This window comes from Mastomys coucha, unplaced genomic scaffold (assembly GCF_008632895.1).
Source record: "Mastomys coucha isolate ucsf_1 unplaced genomic scaffold, UCSF_Mcou_1 pScaffold5, whole genome shotgun sequence".
NCBI lineage: Eukaryota > Metazoa > Chordata > Mammalia > Rodentia > Muridae > Mastomys > Mastomys coucha.
In genome coordinates this window covers 87,532,980-87,550,725 of record NW_022196911.1, presented here as the reverse complement: position 1 = coordinate 87,550,725, position 17,746 = coordinate 87,532,980, and the positions used below count along the sequence as shown (strand labels likewise).

The window sequence follows — 17,746 nt, the reverse complement described above, 5'->3', positions numbered from 1 at the left end:
TTCAACAACCTTTTCTGGCCTCTGCCTTCCTTAGGACAAACTTTTGCATATATACAGACAGATAATTAAAATAAATCATATAAAGAACATATCAATATTTAATCACTATGTTTATGAGAATATTCCACTCTTAATCTTGCTTGTAAATGTTTTTAATAAACTATCTTATGTGAAACAGTTTTAATTTTCATTGCATAAACAAGAGAAGTGAGAGAAGGAATAACTTTCTCAATTTCACAGTAACAGTAAAGAAAGATCGGATTTTAACTATATTTGTTACTGCAGTATTTTTGCTCTTGAACATAATATTATGTCTGCTTCCATAAATGACTTAAACAGTCTTATTTAAAAGCATGAACTTGGCTTTTTATCTCCTCAAAGTTGTTGATCAGAAATTTGCTAAAAGTTGCTCACAAGGACATATAAGAAAAACTAATCATTGTATGTTCTTTCTGAAGATATTGTTTCTTCATCAGTGCTACATGATTTTGTATCCTTAATCTGCACATATTCTGAAAATTATTTAAAAACTATTCTGTAACATATGTACAACTTTGAGAATACCATTTTAAGTCACTTTTACTTGGGCAATGTCATAAACTTAACTAGTATTAACCTTGCCCACATACCCACAATCTCATGTTCAACTTTCTACATTCTCTCCCCATTTAGATGACTCATGATGTATCTTTTATAAACTGCTTCTATTAATGAACATTGGCAAAATAAAACAACAAAAATGTTGCATTTCTTGGCAATGATACACAACCTGATCCATTGGTTCAGGTTTAACTTTCATAAGAAATGGCTCTGAAGGATCAGTTGCTTTCAACTCTTGTTAGTTCAGCAGACAGCTAGGTGAGTTTGCTTGAATTCAAGAGAAGTCTTTTGGCTGGTGTTGTGATTCCTAGAATACAAATTTGGTTCCTATGTTTTCAATATTCAATTTGTCATCCTAGGAATACATATCCTACCATTAATCTTGATCAAATACACAGAATAACCATGCAAGTCCTGCTCTTTCATGTGTGTGTGTATGTACATGTATAGTGTATGCATGTGTATGTGTGTGGATTTGAGCTATATTTCTTCTGTTAGAGCCTTGTACACATATGGCGTGCTTGTTTGCCTTGTACGATTTAACAATTAGAGTTCGGGGGATGACAGCTATCTTAATAATTTTCTTCTTGCCACATAATATCCCATAAGCTGTGTGATAGAACTCTACTATGTGTCACTAGTAATGTGTGTGTCAGTGCCCTTGTTGGATGACAGAAATATTCACTTTTCTTAATCTTCTCACGTAGTCTGTCAGAAAATCAAATCAGCTCTGCCTTCAACATATATATAAAATATGACTGCTTCTTATCACTTCCCTGAGTGACTACTGCCTGATATAAGACACCATCATATCTCAAGCTGCTTGATTTATATTCTGAAACACCCCCTCCATTCTTTCCACTTTTTCTATACAGTTTCTATACCCATTTGAAACCAAAGGGAAATCATTGGAAGCCAAATGGTACACATGTGTAAGTCTCCAGTGACTTTGTGTTACTCAACCTAAAATAAAAATATTTGCCAGACCATGACTGAATGGACATTCTTGGTCCTGAGCTTTGCTAGCTTTCAGGTCTTGTTCTTCCTTTATTCATTTTACTGTATTTGTTTCCTGTGGGGGACATGAAAAACCATCTATCAGATGAACAAAAGGGAGATCTATTTCCATACAATTGTTTAACCTTGTGGTGTCAAGACCTCTCCAAGTTTCTAGGTTCTGAGACTCCTATCTCTAGCTTGTATATGGCCATCTTCTGCATTAACAGTGTCCCTCCTATCTCCAACTATGTCCAATTTCCTCTTTATGAAAGAACAGCCATCATATAGGGTGTAAGCTCACTCAAAAGACTTTGACTCAATTGCTCTGCTCATATATTTGAATATAATGACTTTCTTGGGCGTTAGTATTTAAGACATTGGAATATAAATTGGGTGAGGGGCACATCATTCAGTCGATAGCCTGCATTATACACAGTCTAACTAGGCTTTGTGACTAAAGCCTTGCTGCCTCAGTTTTTAGACACGGCTGTTTCCTCTTGCGTAGGCAGTTAGACCTCAATGGATTAATTCCTCACCTTATTAAATCTTCATAAATATTCTATCTTGTCAGCACATATTTGTCTGTGAAACATATTTAAAAGCACATCTGTTGAGCCCACAACATACCTCCTTTAGATGCTTGAATAACATGTCTTGTTTATTGCCTAGCTCTCCCAATTAGAAAACTATAAGGATCTTAGAAAGTACTATCAAGACGTCTATAATAGGACCTAGCATATAGTCAGCATTTAGTAAATATCTGTTGAAATTTTAATTCATTACTGTCTGAATTAATTGGCTTCTAAATATGGCCTAGAAATGTAAAAACGACTCATCTTCAAATCCAATTAGAATTATGTTACTAATGAAAAGTTCAATTTCGCATGGAAATACAAAGTGCTAATAAATGGCAAATGCGTTAAATGGTAAAAAGTAGATAGTATAAAATAAAATGGTAAATGGAATTTTCCATTATGCTTTGGAGTTAAGTCTGTGAAATTATAAGATAAAATCACCTTATCAGTTTAATTATGTATATTATAGATTATAATATATTATATATACATATGCAGTGATATACATACAAATGCACATGTGTATGAATGGCTGCATGTATGTATGGGTGCATATGTGAGAATGGTTACATATGCATGAATAGGAGCATGGATGTACAATGATACATGTAGAGGCTTGAGAATAATGTCAGGTGTCATGCTCAAAAACACCGTCTACTTCCTCTGAGCCAGGGTCTCTCCCCAGCTTGGAGTTTCTAATTAGCTTCATCTAGCTCATGAGAAAGCCTCATGGGTCCTCCTGCCTTCACTTCTCCAGTAAGGAGATCATAAGTATGCTCCACCACCCACAGCTTTTTGTTTTCACCACAGCTTTTTAAGAAAGTACCGGGAACTGAACTTGAGTTGTCCTACTTGCATGAAAAGTATTCTATCAATTGAACTGTCTCTCCAATCTTCACTTTATTACTTCTAACCAAATATTATTTTCTTCCCAAATGGACAAGACTACATCCTGCCTTTGAAAACAAGCAAGTACAGTGTGCTCAGGCATCAAAGCAGGTATGGGAATCCCATACTGGATCCCCAAGGCACTTCACTGAACCAGTGAGAAGGGACTGCCAGAATAGACATAGCTCAGAGTTGTGCCAGAGGCTAGCAAAGAAGCACTCTCCCTGTTGAATTCTGTCTTACCTTATACTTCCTGGAAGCAGAATGTGGTTGTTAATACATCAGAAAGACTGGAGACTACAAAGAAGAGAAAGGGCTGAAGTACTGCTCAGTAAGTACTTTAAAGAGACTGGAAGTGGGGGGAGAGGGCTGGAGGGATGTGCCTGGAGAGAGTGTGGCTGTTTACCAAACAAAGCTAATGTTATCACATTTCATATTTTGCCTGATCCCTGGCTGTGAGTGACATAAAAATGTACTCAACTGTGGCAGTCCCCTGCTCCACTGGCTTTAATTAAACTTACTTTGTGCTTAGGAAATTAGCAAACTGTTTGCAGTTGAAGAGAGAAAAACATAGGTTTATTCACATGGGTAGATTTTTCCTTTTTAACTCACACAGCTCAGATGCTTTGTCATATTCAGATACTCTCTGGTGGCTACAGCACAGTGCCAAAAGCCATTAGCAGAGTCTGTTCACCATGCCTGTGCAATGGAATTGCCACCTAAGTCTGGGGAGCATGATGGATAGCATCAAAGAAGAAGGTCAGTGGATTAAAGCTCTTATCAGAGATCTGTCACTCTGGCAAAAAGACTAGGAAGCAATGAGCAGCAAAGAATGTATCCCACTGTTGGGCTAACGGATGTTGTAGTATGGAGATTTTTCTGCATTCTCCAGCTCTGTCTCTGTTTTATATGGGAATGACTGGCTGGTGCTGGAGGTTTGAGTCCACAGTTGAGCTATCTTCTACCTGTGACAAAGAAAAAATGCCATCTGCCAAATCGTTAGGCATGCAAAATTCAAGCTTTGGTGGCAGCAGAAAAAATCAGTATTTCTGCTGAGAGGTGAGGCAATTCTCAGAGTGAAATGTAAACAGAACTGTTCCTTGCCGTAATTGGGACATGATTTCATGTCGTTTAAGGGGAAAACACAATGCAGGCTAAAAGGGATTAAGGCATACAATCCTATTGGCTCTCTCTATGATCTATAACTCCAATAGACATAAACCAAAAATGACATCTTGACATAGTATTATCATACTTAGGGCAAGAACATCAGCTCCATGAAGGGCCCAGTAGACTTGGCTGCATTGAAGAGCTAGTGAGGATATGAGTACCTGTGAGACAGGAAAGTTCTTTCAGTAATAGCATGGGCATATTGGGGAAAACAGAGGTCCAGTGACCAAAGGGCCAGCTGTTGTCTACGTGTTCTGATGTAAAAGTTTGTTGTGTATGAAAGAAAAGCAAAGGCAATGGTATGGAGGTTTCTGTGGCAGAAGACTAGATAGTCTTCACCTAGCCATAGACTGATCACTATACTGAACCATTATCACAGAATCCATCATGCACCTCTTTATTGGATATTGTATAAGGTGGTGTACTGGATCATTTTATGTCGACTTGATGCATCTGAGAGGAGGAAAGCTTACTTGAGAAAATGCTTCCATAGATCAGGTTGTAGGCATGCCTGAAAAGTATTTTCTTAATTGGCGACTGATGGGGGAAGGTTCAGACTATTGTGGGCTACCCTAGGCTAGCAGTGCCAGGCTCTGTATGAAATCAGGCTGAACAAGTTATGGGAGCAAGCCAGTAAAAAGCGTCCCTCCACGCTCTCTGCAACAGATCCTGCCTCCAGATTTCTCCCCTCTTTTCTGTTCCTGTCCTGATTTATTTCTATGATTAAGTGTAAGCAGAACTAAACCCTTTCCTTTCCAACTTGCTTTTTGGTTATGGTGTTTCATTGTAATAATAGAAACCTTAAGTCAGACAGGGGATGAGTGGTTCATGAAGGACAAAGAAATGTTTAGGGGTTATTAAATGTGCAGATTAAGATGTATCTTTAAAATGTATCACTTCCTACAGGTGGATACACAAGTACCCAAAGCAATATAAGCATTCTCTTGAAGAGTAGATTATGAAAGGAAGAAAGAACTATCTCTAAGCATGGGGGGTCAAGAATTAGATGTACTTACCTATGCAGTGCTTGCAGGAAAATCACTGTACTCCCAAGTAAAACTTATTTATCTCTTTACTAGTGGTGTTTTAAAAATAACAATAGGCAATGAGTACAGTATCAACAATTATTTAGATACTTCTTATCTTTGATTTCTGACCCCAAATTGTGAAAGTTGATGAAGTCTGAAAAATTAGCCCAGAAAAACCAAGCTTGCACATCTTAGATGATCAGACAGCTGCAAATAAAATAAAATAAAATAAAATAAAACCCAGCTAAGTTGCAAAACAAGTATCCTTCTCTTTGGTTGCCTGAAGTCAATATACAAGAGGTCTCTTGTTGAAAGTGAGGAGTCGAGAGTGTCACAACTAATAGGGAAATCCATCACTGAAAATGGCTAAAGCTGATTCCAAAACAGAAAGAGTTTTGTAAAAGTAAGAGCTTTGGAAGTTCGGCCATAAAGGCTTGAAAAGATGAAAGAAAAGAAAGCTTGAATCCAAAGACAGGTGTGTGACACAGAGGTACAAAGCCACAATCAATCAGAGCAGCAGTCAGAAGGCAATCAGCCTCTACAGCATGTTTTGTGCTGCAGGGACGTTGTCTGCATTCTTGATCTTGGTGACACTGGTCAATGACAAGTGGCCTGTCCCATGCTGAATGAAGTTGGCCATCTCTTTATTTGCAGTGACTCAAAACCTATATGTTAACGTTTTATGTTAGGACCATCCCTGAACTAAATATTAGGGTAAATAACTATGAAAACTAATAAATGATTACCAATATATTTTTCTTCACTTGCCTTTTAAAATTACATGCCCAGTGCTCAATGTTATCAAAGCAGCTGCTTTTTTCATCAGAAGGAAAGCATTACAGAAGGTCACAACTACTCAAAATTTAGAAAACAGCTAACAGCAGGGTACCTGGCCTCTTTTGATATACCTACAACACAGATCCTGCACTCACAGCTCAGAGACATTGAGGATGAAGAGGAGGAAGGAGTAAAGAGAGAAGGAGTAGGAAGTCTCCTGTAACAATGGCCTTGAACCTGTATTAACTTGGGCGTCTCCTGCCTCCACTTTCCAAGTCCTGGTCTCCAAAGCATTTGACACTATGCTCAATGTATAGTGTTCTGGGTATCCAAACTAGTGCTTTATACAACCTTCCAACTGAAATACATACATCAATGAAATGCATTTATAAATATATAAATATACCTTGCAAAAACAAAAGCATTATCTAGGATTATTAGTAATTAAGTGATTACCCTTCTGTAAAAATTTTTAATATTTAGAGACATTTGTGCTTTGTCATCCTGGTTTAGGGCTGTGTATCTCATATGCTTTCTAGTCATTATCACACTAGATACAACTTATGATATAGAGAAAGTAATTGGTGAGGTTTATAGCATTTAACTATGAAAACCAGGAACGAAAATTACTTAGCATGGTAAGAATAACTAGTATAGCACAGTGTTGGATGTGAACCTGGTTTTGTTGTTCTTGTTGCTGTTGTTGTTTTCTAACAAATCCTGTGTATCTGCTTCCTTTTTACTCTGTCATGTTGTTTCCATTACGACTTCAAACTTGACCATTGTTTTTGGGGGGGGTCACATATGTTCCTTTCGCTATTTCTGAACTCAGATCAACTGATAGTGAGGGAATGAAGGCAAAACAATGGAGGGCAGTGAAATAAAAAATTAAAAATGATTCATCTAAAGGAAAATCATTGCACATTAATTCTGCACATTTTCATAATCTTTAATGACTATTTTAAATCACTGTGTGCTAAGGGCGTTAGGAAATAAAGCACACACACACACCTCAGCATTCCTTAATGTGCTTGTAGCTCATACCTGGAACTACATTCCAGTATGATTTGTTCCCATTTTCATTAAATCTAGGGCTTTTAAAATTTTTTATTTCCTTCTCCTCTAGATTCACCCATAAAATATGTTGAGGGATCATATCTTCTCCTGAGACTTCTTTTTTTTCCCTCCATTACTATATATTTCAAAATGATAGCCCAGAGGTGGAATAGGAATTAAGTGGTGGAAGATGCATGGGGAGCGAGGCTGAGTCTGTGGTTAGGAGAATAAAGCAGGGAAAGATTTGAAGAGGAAATAGGCTCATGGCTTAAAGTATCGCCCTCACTTAATGCGGGTGAGGGTTTGAGCTCTCCAGCAGAGACATATTTTCATGAAACGTTATACTTATTCACAGATCTTAAAGCTTGGAAAGTAAAGACTCAGCTAGAAAGTTTGAAAGCTTGTTAAAATTCAGATATCTCTAGAAACCTTCTAGATTGAGTACACTCCTAAGATTAGGTAAGGTTGAGCCAGTATTTCAACGGCACTGGGAAGTGCTACGACAGTCATTTACAAGATTAGACAGAATACATGCTTTGAAAACCACTGTGCCTTGTGATAAAGGGGGGAAAGAGAAACCGAGGACTACTAAATGCCAAGGACTGAGTGGGATTAAATAAGGAATGTATCCTCTAACTCTCCCTATTACAGATAATTGCTTATTAAAATAATTAAGTACCCAGAGAAAAAACATCAAATAATTTGTTGTTTAAGTAAACATTTAAGCAATACAACTGGCCACCATATGTAATGAAAGTAATAAAATATGATATCTTTTTAAAATGATATGTTCCTTAAATTGTAAGTTTTCTCAAGGCTTGGAACCTGCCCAGTTTGTGTATGTCCACCATATGACCTTGATACCTTCACCCAAGATCTATCTTGAAAAGGCATTACTTATGATATAGAAACTAAACTAGAAAATACATTTTCTAGTTCCAGGATTTACAGAAATTGTTTAAAAGCTTGAATTCCGACTATGTAGTTTTTCCTTATAAACTCTGTGACTTTTTAAAATTTACATTTCAAATGCTGCCCACTGGTCCCAATTCCCCCATCACAGAATTCAACCCCCTTCCCTGCTCCCCTTCTCTTCTAAGAGGGTGTTGACCTTCCTTACCTCTCTATGACATCATGTCTTTGCAGGATTAGGAATATCCTCTCCCCCTGAAGCCAGAGAGTTAGAGGAATGGATTCCACAAACAGGCAACAGCTTTATGGACAGTCCCAGACCTAGTTGTTGTAGGACACACATGGTGTCAGAACTGCAAGTACACCTCTGCTACATATGTGCTCCAGTCCTGATCCTGCCCATGTATGCTGTGATGGCTTGTATATGTTTGGCCCAGGGAGTGGCATTATTAGAAGGTGTTGCCCTGTTGGAGTAGATGTGGCCCCTTTGGAGTAGGCATGCTACTGTGGGTGTGGACTTTAAAATCCTCATCCTAGCTCCTGGAAGTGAGCATTCTGATCATAGTCTTCAGATAAAGATGTAGAATTCTCAACTCCTCCTGTACCATGCCTGCCCGGATGCTGCCATGTTCCTGCCATGAGGATAATGGACTGAACCTCTGAACCTGTAAGCCAGCCCCACTTAAATTTGTCATTTACAAGACTTGCTTTGGTTTGATGTCTGTTCACAGCAATAAAACCCTAAGACATATGGTCTTTAGTTGATGGCTCAGTTTCTGAGAGCTTCCAGGGGTCCAGATTAATTGACTCGTTTGGTCTTCCAGTTGAGTTCCTATCCCCTTCAGGATCTTCAATCCTTCCCATTTATCAACTCTTCCAAAGGAGTCGCCAACCTCTGTCCAATGTTTGTCTGTAGGTATCTGCATCTGTTTCAGTTTGTTGCTGTGTAGAGCTTCTCAAAGGAGAGTTATGTTAGGCTCTGGTATGCAAGCATAACAAAATGCCATTAATAGTTTTAGGGATTGGTGCTTGTCCATGGGATGGGGTTCAAGTTGAGCCAGTTATTGGTTGGTCATTACTTCAGTTTCTGCTCCATCTTTGTCACTGCATTTCTTTTAGACAAATTTTTGGTTGAAAGGTTTGTGGGTGGGTTGGTGCCCTTATCCCTCCACTGAGGGGTTGTCCTGCCTAGTTATAGGAAATGGCCACTTCGGGTTCCATATTCCCACTGCTATGTGTTTTGGCTATGGTCACAGGCATTTCCACCTGGAAGCTTACCCCATTCCAGCTCTAAGGCACTTCTCAGAGATTGCCCATCACCTCCACCCCACACTAGCAGAATCAGATTTCCATACATTTTCCTGGCCCTCTGGACCTCTCTTCTGTCTCTTCCTATACCTGATCCTGCCCCACACACACACACACACATCTCCCCTCTTCCACTCAGTATTCTCACTTCCTCTTCCTCCTATTACTATTTTATTTCCCTTTCTAAAAGTATGTGACTTTTGGAAAATAATTTTGAATGCCAAGTTGGGATAACAAAATAGAATGGAGTTCTAAAGGTTTAGTGCTCTGATGGATAGTTAAATAACATCCATCTTTGGTGACTTGCTTATGAATTTTCACCAATAGCCTGGGTACTGTTATAATGATTCTGCAAATAGTTTTATGTAGCCATGTCCAACTTGTAGCCTATGAGCCAACATGTATTCCAGAGTAGCTATTCAAGGGGTCCAACCGATTTGTAGATGAAAACGTGCCAAAAGTTTGTCACCTGTGGTTTGAACTAAAGCATAGGGTATTTCTTTATCAAACATTACTCTGAGTTGCAAAGCCAATGAACCTTTAAAGGCAACCCAAACAGATGACATTGAATTTATTTCTTAGTAAGAAGGCTGAGCTTTCCTTAATATAGCATACTTACCTAGCTGTCAAGTGCTGCAGCATGCTAGCAACACAACAACAGTTCATTCACTTTCTTATATATAGGTATCTGCTCTTTCTCCAGCTTCTGCAAGAGAGGCCATTGTCTCAGATTCCATTTTCCAAGATGCAAACCTGAAGCCCTGCTGGTGAAGATTTGAGGAAAATGAGTGATTTGTAAAGTAAGAGATCTTAGAAGGCACTAATAATGGAGTGAGAGAAACAAGAGAAAATAGAAAAATGAGCCAGATTTGGTTAAATTTTATAGCAAGTTTCAGACTTACCTTGGCCCTCAGGGAGTTGTGAAGTGAACACTACATCTCAAAATCTGTAACAATATAGCAACTATGAAGACCCAATGGTCTTGGATGGTTGGAGGGAGGACAAGGACCAACATCATTACCCACATCCTGAGCCTGATAACCCTGACTTCAGAATTCCCCCAGAAGCATCTTCTTAGAAGTGGAATGAAGACTCCCTGAACTTGTTAGCAGCTGGCTTAAGGGACATCCTGTCACAAACCTCAATCCAGGGACTCTGCACAAACACTTCTTTGAAATTCTTTGTTTTCTGCATGTTCAGGGTTTATACTATAGTGTGACTGCTTTGTGAATGCCTAACCCTAGCCTGTGTGGGTGACTGGTTCCTTTTTTTAGGAGGGCAGATGATACTTCCCAAAGCCAAACTTGCCCTAACACTCTGTGATTCTTTATGCTAACAGTTTTTTAGGAGACTTGCAAATGAAGATGGAGTGTTCTTTTGGTGAAGTCAAAAACTGGGGCATCTGTAGTTTGGCTCAGGAGCTGAAAGTTTAGTCCAGCTCCAGTCTATCCGTGTAGCCAAGAGCAGGCTGTTTGTTCTTCTTCAGGAGTCAAGGGAACATGTGTCAATCATCCATTCTTGGCAGAAAATTGTAACAGATTCTGGGAAGTGTGACTCAGGGGGAAGCTAGTAGGTTCAACAAAGATACCATCTGTTATTCAGTTTGTTATCTCTGTGTCTGAGTCTAAGCTCAATTAGTCACAAATAATAGTGAACAACTCAAATAGAAAGAAATTTGTTAAGCCACTACTGTCATATAGCAGGAAAATAATATTGGTCCTTGGTCATAGCATGTATTGAATACGGAAATTATGTCAAAGAGAGGGGGAAAGGTCTGGTTTTCTTTCCTTGTCTTAGTAAGCCTATACATCTTTTTTCACATTTGTTATTTATAGTATGTATGTGTATGTGTTTGTGTGTATGTTCATGTATGTGGTTATATTCATATGTGTTTGTGTATTTGTGTGTATTCACATGTGTGTATGTGTGTATTTATATATGTGTTTGTGTGTGTCTACATGTGTATGGACTCTTGTGTGTGTGTGTGTGTGTGACACACATGCAAATTCCAGAGTCACCTGACCCATTGCAAGATCCAGTTCTTTCCATCCATGTAACTTCCAGGGATCTAACTTAGGTCCTTAGGTTTGACTACAATCATCTTTACTCTGTGAGCAATTAAGTTAATGTGTTTCTTTTTACAGAACCCACTTTTTGTTTCTTTCTGCTACTGATCGCCACCTTACAGGACCTCCAATGTACTAGTTCAGTTCCTCTGTTTTTCTGAAATCCTAACTTCAAGAAAAATACACATTCAGAGTTTCTGAGTCTTGATTCAAAGCCTTTCAGGAAGGACTCTGATGGTGATGATCAATGAGAAATCTATTTCCACGAGCTGTCGCAGGAGAGCTAAGATGTAGCATAAAAGTTTCTGGGAGTAACCCTTCCTGGTCAACTCAAAGACAATCAATGCAGGCTGAAAGGGGAGCTAAAAAGCATTTCTTCTGTACTCGTCAAAGCACAATGCTCCAATGCATAGAAAGGGCCATGTAGGAAGGAATAATTAAGTGTTTACCTTAAATGTACTTAAAGATTTGAGTGGAAGCAAATCAAATTATGACCTCTGATGCATCCATCTTAATTATCTGCTATTACACAGTGTCAATATAAACTAGAAATGAAGAAATAAATAAAGTAGTATCCTTGTAAGGTTTCTACATCTTATATTTGCCATAAGACAACTGAGTTTCATGCATAGGTTTTGCACTATGTATTAGTAGCATCTTTAAGAAAGACATTTTGTTAGAAATGTAAGACTTTAAAACTGTTCATTCCTATATACCCAGTAATTTTATTTAAGAGAAACTATCACAAAAAATTCAAAATACTGGGAAAAGTGTTATATACCACATGTGCATCACAGAAGAATTTGCAAACAAAAAGAGAAAATAAATTATATATGTCACAGGGGGAAAAATAATAATTAAAGAAGCTACTACAATAGTTTCTAGTCATTAGAGTTGTGTACCAAAGAGTGTAATGCTTCATAAAAAAATGTTTACATATTCTTAAATGAGGCAGTATGAAGTAGTGGAAGAGTGCTACAAATATTAGGATAAAGTGATGGCTAAAATTGTTATTCTAAGACAAGCGTCAGAGGGGTGAAATCATAATTCCTCTCTATTTTCCAAGATGTTTATAATATAAACTCTCACTATATTTAGAAAAGAAAAAAAATAGTTTGCACAATTGTAAACATATTGGCACTGCCTTCTAAATGAGATAGTTTGTATTTCCTGGAACTATTTCTTTCCACTTTTTAATGGGCTACTAGCTCTCTTGAATCCTACTGCTTCTGGAAAGGATTTTATGAATTAAATACAATATCACTGACAACTTAGAAACTGCTGAGATGAAAATAGAAAAGACAGCTTAAGTGACTACAGTGAAGAACCTTTGGAAAGGTCTTGGGAAATTGGCTTTAAAGGAAAAAAATCTAGTAGATGTAGAAAGAACCTGTAAATCTGAGAAGTGTCTAAAGCTGTAGCTGTCAACGATAAAGCATTGCTGTGCTAGAAGGCTGGACATCCCTCTCTACATAGCTCATGCATCACTGGGGATGTTGCACAGGAGAGAGTAATTAGCACACACTGTAGTGATCATCAGCCTTGTAGATTGTCTTCTCCAAGTACCTATTCTTAGCTGGATTCTCCTGCCTGTTTATGAGAGACTAGAGTATTATAAAATCATCACATGGAAGTGAAAGAATTTACACCTCTTATACTATGAATGAATAAAAGGTAGCTTTCACACTGAAATTGTTTTAGGAAGACAGTGGTATGCTTACATAGCATGAAAGGTAATCTAAATAAAGTCACCCTCATAGCATGGGTTACAGAATACAATAGGATACTTTCCAAAGTCTGCTGTGTATATACAGGCCTGAAGATACAACAATGAATAAAGTATTTTGCCTGAGAAACATAGTTGGAAGATTATGTGCATGCCATCTTTAACAGGGGTTCCCTTGAAAAGAACTATAGTTGTTCTTTCTATGGGGCTGCAGTACTCTTCGTCTCCTTCAGTCCTTCTCCTAACTCTTACAAGGTCCGGTGGAGGGAGATACTAGAGGGGTGAGGCAGGAGTGGGTGGTGGGTAGGGGAGCACCCTCTTAGAGGCAAACTGGAGGGAAACGGTATAGGGGTTTCCAGAGGGGAGACCAGTAAGGGAGACAACATTTGAAATGTAAATAAATAAAATAACCAATTAGTAAAAAAAAAAAATAGTAAAAAAAAAAAAATTATCATTTCCTGAACTCATAAGCCACATTCTCATCCATGTTTCCAAAGCAATAACTATTGCCCTTGAGTAAAGTGAAACAAAAAATGTTAAATAGTGTTGACAAAATTCAGTTGACTCATTTGCCCTAAGTTCCAGAGAAGTTCCACAGAACACTAACCACAGGAGTCTGAACATTAGTTGAGTTGGCTGTTCAGGCAATAATATTTACGTGGTTTCAACCCATCTCACATAGGATTGTAAATATACAGGAATCATAAAGAACAAATACCTTTAATGAATGAGTATGTAATGTCTGTCACTCTTATAGACATGCTTTTCTCTGATGCTAAATTGTACTAACCTTTCTCTATTATCCATATGTCTTTGTTGTCAGTTTATGAAATTCTGTTACTAGAATCCTCCATTTTGAATTTTTTATTAGTGTGCAGATGAGTGGGTCTGTTTGTTTATATGTATACCATGTGTATGAGGTACCTACAGAAGGCAGAAGAGAACAGCAGATCTCATGGAAATGGATCTACAGGTACTTAACCAGTATTCTATGCAATAGTAGTGAATTTTTTTAACCACAAAAACATCTCTATGACTCTATATTTTAATTGATGTACCTTATTATTGGTTTTCTCAGGTATCTTTACATACAAGTTAGGACCTGTTTCACAGGGATAGCACAGTCACAGTGGACTGAATCTACCCTTATCAATCATCAGACCAGAATTTGGGCTACAGACTTAGCTATTAGCCAATGTGACAGATACATTTTCTCAATTGAGGATTCCTCCACCAAGTGACCTTCGTTTCTGTCAAGTGAACAAAATACCAACCAGCAAGTCACCCTCTGGCATATAACATTCAGACCCTATTGTTGAAGACAAAACATAATTGAATCATAGAATATGGAAAAGTCAAGTTGATTCCAATTTAGAAGCCTAATTTCTACTGGTTGGCTTCCATAAGTGCTAACCAGTATTATGTATACTACCCGAAGAGGATGAAAACAATTATACGTCTTATCTACATGGGAACTACCATAGTACCAGCTTCTCAAGATGTGGACATGGGTGCAATAGTGATATGGGTGTCATGGGATTAACCAACAAATTTCAAATTGAATTATTGGATTTAATGACTACTCCCCAAGACAGTACTCAATCCTCACACTGTTACTAGGACCAAGAACCTATAGTTAGAATGATTGGTCATAGGCCCTAGGGAAGAACATGATATTGATTGTTAGGCTGATTCCTCATAACATCACTACACCAATAAATTAGTGCTTTTACCAACCCTTATAAGAGAAGCTTCTTGTTCTATTAAATGGAAATTAACACAGAGACCCTAGTTAGTTAGAATCTAGTCCTCTACTAGTTAACAGGCAGAGGGCAAAAATGATTATAACTATGTTCAAATAATTCAAAGGTGACATGAATATTCTCTTAGAGAACAAAGTCTAAGTGATGAATTAAATAAGAAAGCAAATACAAAGTATGATACTAGAATCCAATTAAGATTCAGAAGTGAAGAAAAATATTTCTTATTAAAAAGATAGTAATTATCATGATTATTCCACTCTCAATAATGAAAAGGTCATATGAGAAAAACAGGAGAGAAAAATGATATTATAAATAGGCCTAACGGACATCTCAGAAAATTCTACACAGACAATAAAGGGTACACATTCTTCTCAGTTGCATATAGAACTTTCTCCAATGTTAATCACTCCTTAGAACACAAAGTAAATATAGGAAAATTAGAATTTACCATCATGTGTGTTACCTGGCCAGAAATAAAATTAGATCAATTCATAGACTCTACCTCCAGTAGAAAAACAGGGCATCAAGTGGAAGGAGGGGTTTGCCACTCCATAGTCAAAAACTGACTCAGAATTGTTACTGTCTAAAAGAACTACAGGGACAAAAATGGAGAAGAGACTGGGGGAAAGGCAGTCCAGTGACTGGCCCAACCTGGGATCCATATCAAGAAGAGGCTCCAAGACCAAGGCCTAACACTATTACTGATGCTTTGGAGTGCTTAAAGACAGGAGTCTAGAATGACTGTCATCTGAAAGGCTCAACAAGCATCTGACTGAGACAGGTGCAGATACACCCAACCATTGGACTGCAGTAGGAAACCCCTGTGCTTGAATTAAGGAAAGGATGGAAGAAGCTGGGTGACCCCATAGGAAAACCAGAAGTCTCAACTAACCTGAACTCCTCAGATCTCTCAGACACTGAGCCACCAACCAGGCAGCATACATGAGCTAGCTGGAGGCCCCAACACATACAAAGCAAAGGGACTGCCAGGTCTGGCCTCAGTGGTAGAAGAGGTACCTAACCCTTGAGCCCTTGAGTGACTTGAGGCCCCAGGGAGTGCATCCTGGTGTGTGTGGGGTAGGGCATCCTCTTGGAGACATGGGGGAGGAAGAATGGGATAAGAAACTGTTAAAGGTTTGACCAGGAGGGGGACAATGACTGGATTGTAAAGAAAATAAAATTAATAAAAAAAATTTTAAAGACTAGAAGTGCTTTACAGTATAGTGTCTTTTACATTGATTTTTAAAAATGGAAGAAATATACCAAGATGAAATACAAACTTAAATTAATTACATAATTATACAAAAGTCATTGGCAAAAAGTAAGTAAATGAAATACATTTTTAATCATGGGTTCTCACATTGCAGCTTTATATGGAGACTCTGAATGGAAATATGATAAGATTGTAAGATTACTTTTACACAGGATAAAAATGCTTTCAATATCAAAAAGATCAATAGTATATTATCAATTGTTCTTCCATAACTAAGTGAAAGTGCTGGCCAAATGAATAACTAATATCAAAAAACATATACATAATTAAAAGTAAGAAAAGTGTTTAATATATTTTTCCAATTTTCTTATTATCTGAGAATGTATATTGGTAACTTCTTCTGCTTACATTATAAATACTGGGTTCTAATTTTGAAGGAACTGCTGTGTGGCATAAAAGATTCATTATCTGTGAGAAATCTATTTAAAAATGATGATCTTTTTAAAATGGTTAATAAGATATTTGCATTTACATTTGAAAAGCCAGATATTCTCACTGAAATATATAACATCAAAGCACTATACAGATCAGAGGATATGATTCCTTCTATCATCAGTTGAGCTATTGAACCTAAGTATCCAAGGAATTCTCATGAAAAAAATAAAATTTCAGCATTTTCACAGTTGCAATTTTCTTCTGAAACTTCATGATAATGCTGACACTGAAATTCAATTATACAGTTTCTAATTTAAGAATATTGCACAGTCTTTTGAATAAAAGCATGTGAAGAATAATTTTGCTATTATTAAAACTCCAAATAATTTTTATTTTCTGGAAAGCAGGTACAATTTTCAAAATGGTATTTTATCTGCATATTTAAAACTATTCTATTTTATTACAAGCACTGGGGATATTACAAGTTTCATGTAAGGATAGCATCAACAATTATGAAGTATGACATGGGCAAGTCCTGATGGAGAAGTGGAACACTATCCAGGGCATGCTCTTGGTCTATAACTCGTTCTAAAGCATGTGCTAGCACCCTTCACAATTCACATGCCGTGCTTTCTACTCCAGAACTCTGCCATTAAATTCAATGAGCTATCTTCTATCATTCTTTGCGCTCTCTTCTGAGCATATTGAGTTGTTCTTTGCAGTTCAGTCTTCCTGTAGAGAGAGGCAGAGCTAAGTCACATGACTAATGGATATGATGCTGCTGAGGTGGCAGAAGAGGACCATTCCTCCTATAGATAAGGATACTACTGACACAATGACTGTGAGCAAAGGAAGAAGTGAAAAGTAAATTAGAAGCTATATGCTTTCTGAAAGAGGATCATTTAGCTGACAAACATCTCTATGTATTGCCCAGTTTACAAAAAAAAAAAAAATGTTCAACTTTTGTTACCTGGGTACTTCTGGTTGTGTGTGGCTACCCACTAGAGCCTGATCCACTCACATGGACTTACTAGCTCTCTTACTCCTAGCCACTACCAATTGCCAATAGCTCTTCAGCTAGGTGTGGATCTCTGTGACAACTTTCTTGTCCTAATGATGGGATTTTGTGGGGATTGAGCTTCTTCAGGATTTGGTTAGGATGCCATATGACATCACTCTAAGTTCATATACACAACTTCCCTTCCCTGTAGTGTCCAGAAAACACTGCTA

The 17,746-nt window shown here is 37.7% G+C and overlaps 1 long non-coding RNA gene across 1 annotated transcript in view; it reads right to left on the bottom strand.

Annotated features, from left to right (window-relative positions):
* Positions 1–9,989: 9,989 nt before the first annotated feature.
* The window catches only part of LOC116078464, a 31,498-nt gene continuing 23,741 nt past the window's right edge, over positions 9,990–17,746 (bottom strand). The window contains exon 6 of the long non-coding RNA XR_004113557.1: positions 9,990–10,077. This is a non-coding gene — a long non-coding RNA (uncharacterized LOC116078464). The remainder of the gene's footprint in view (positions 10,078–17,746) is intronic.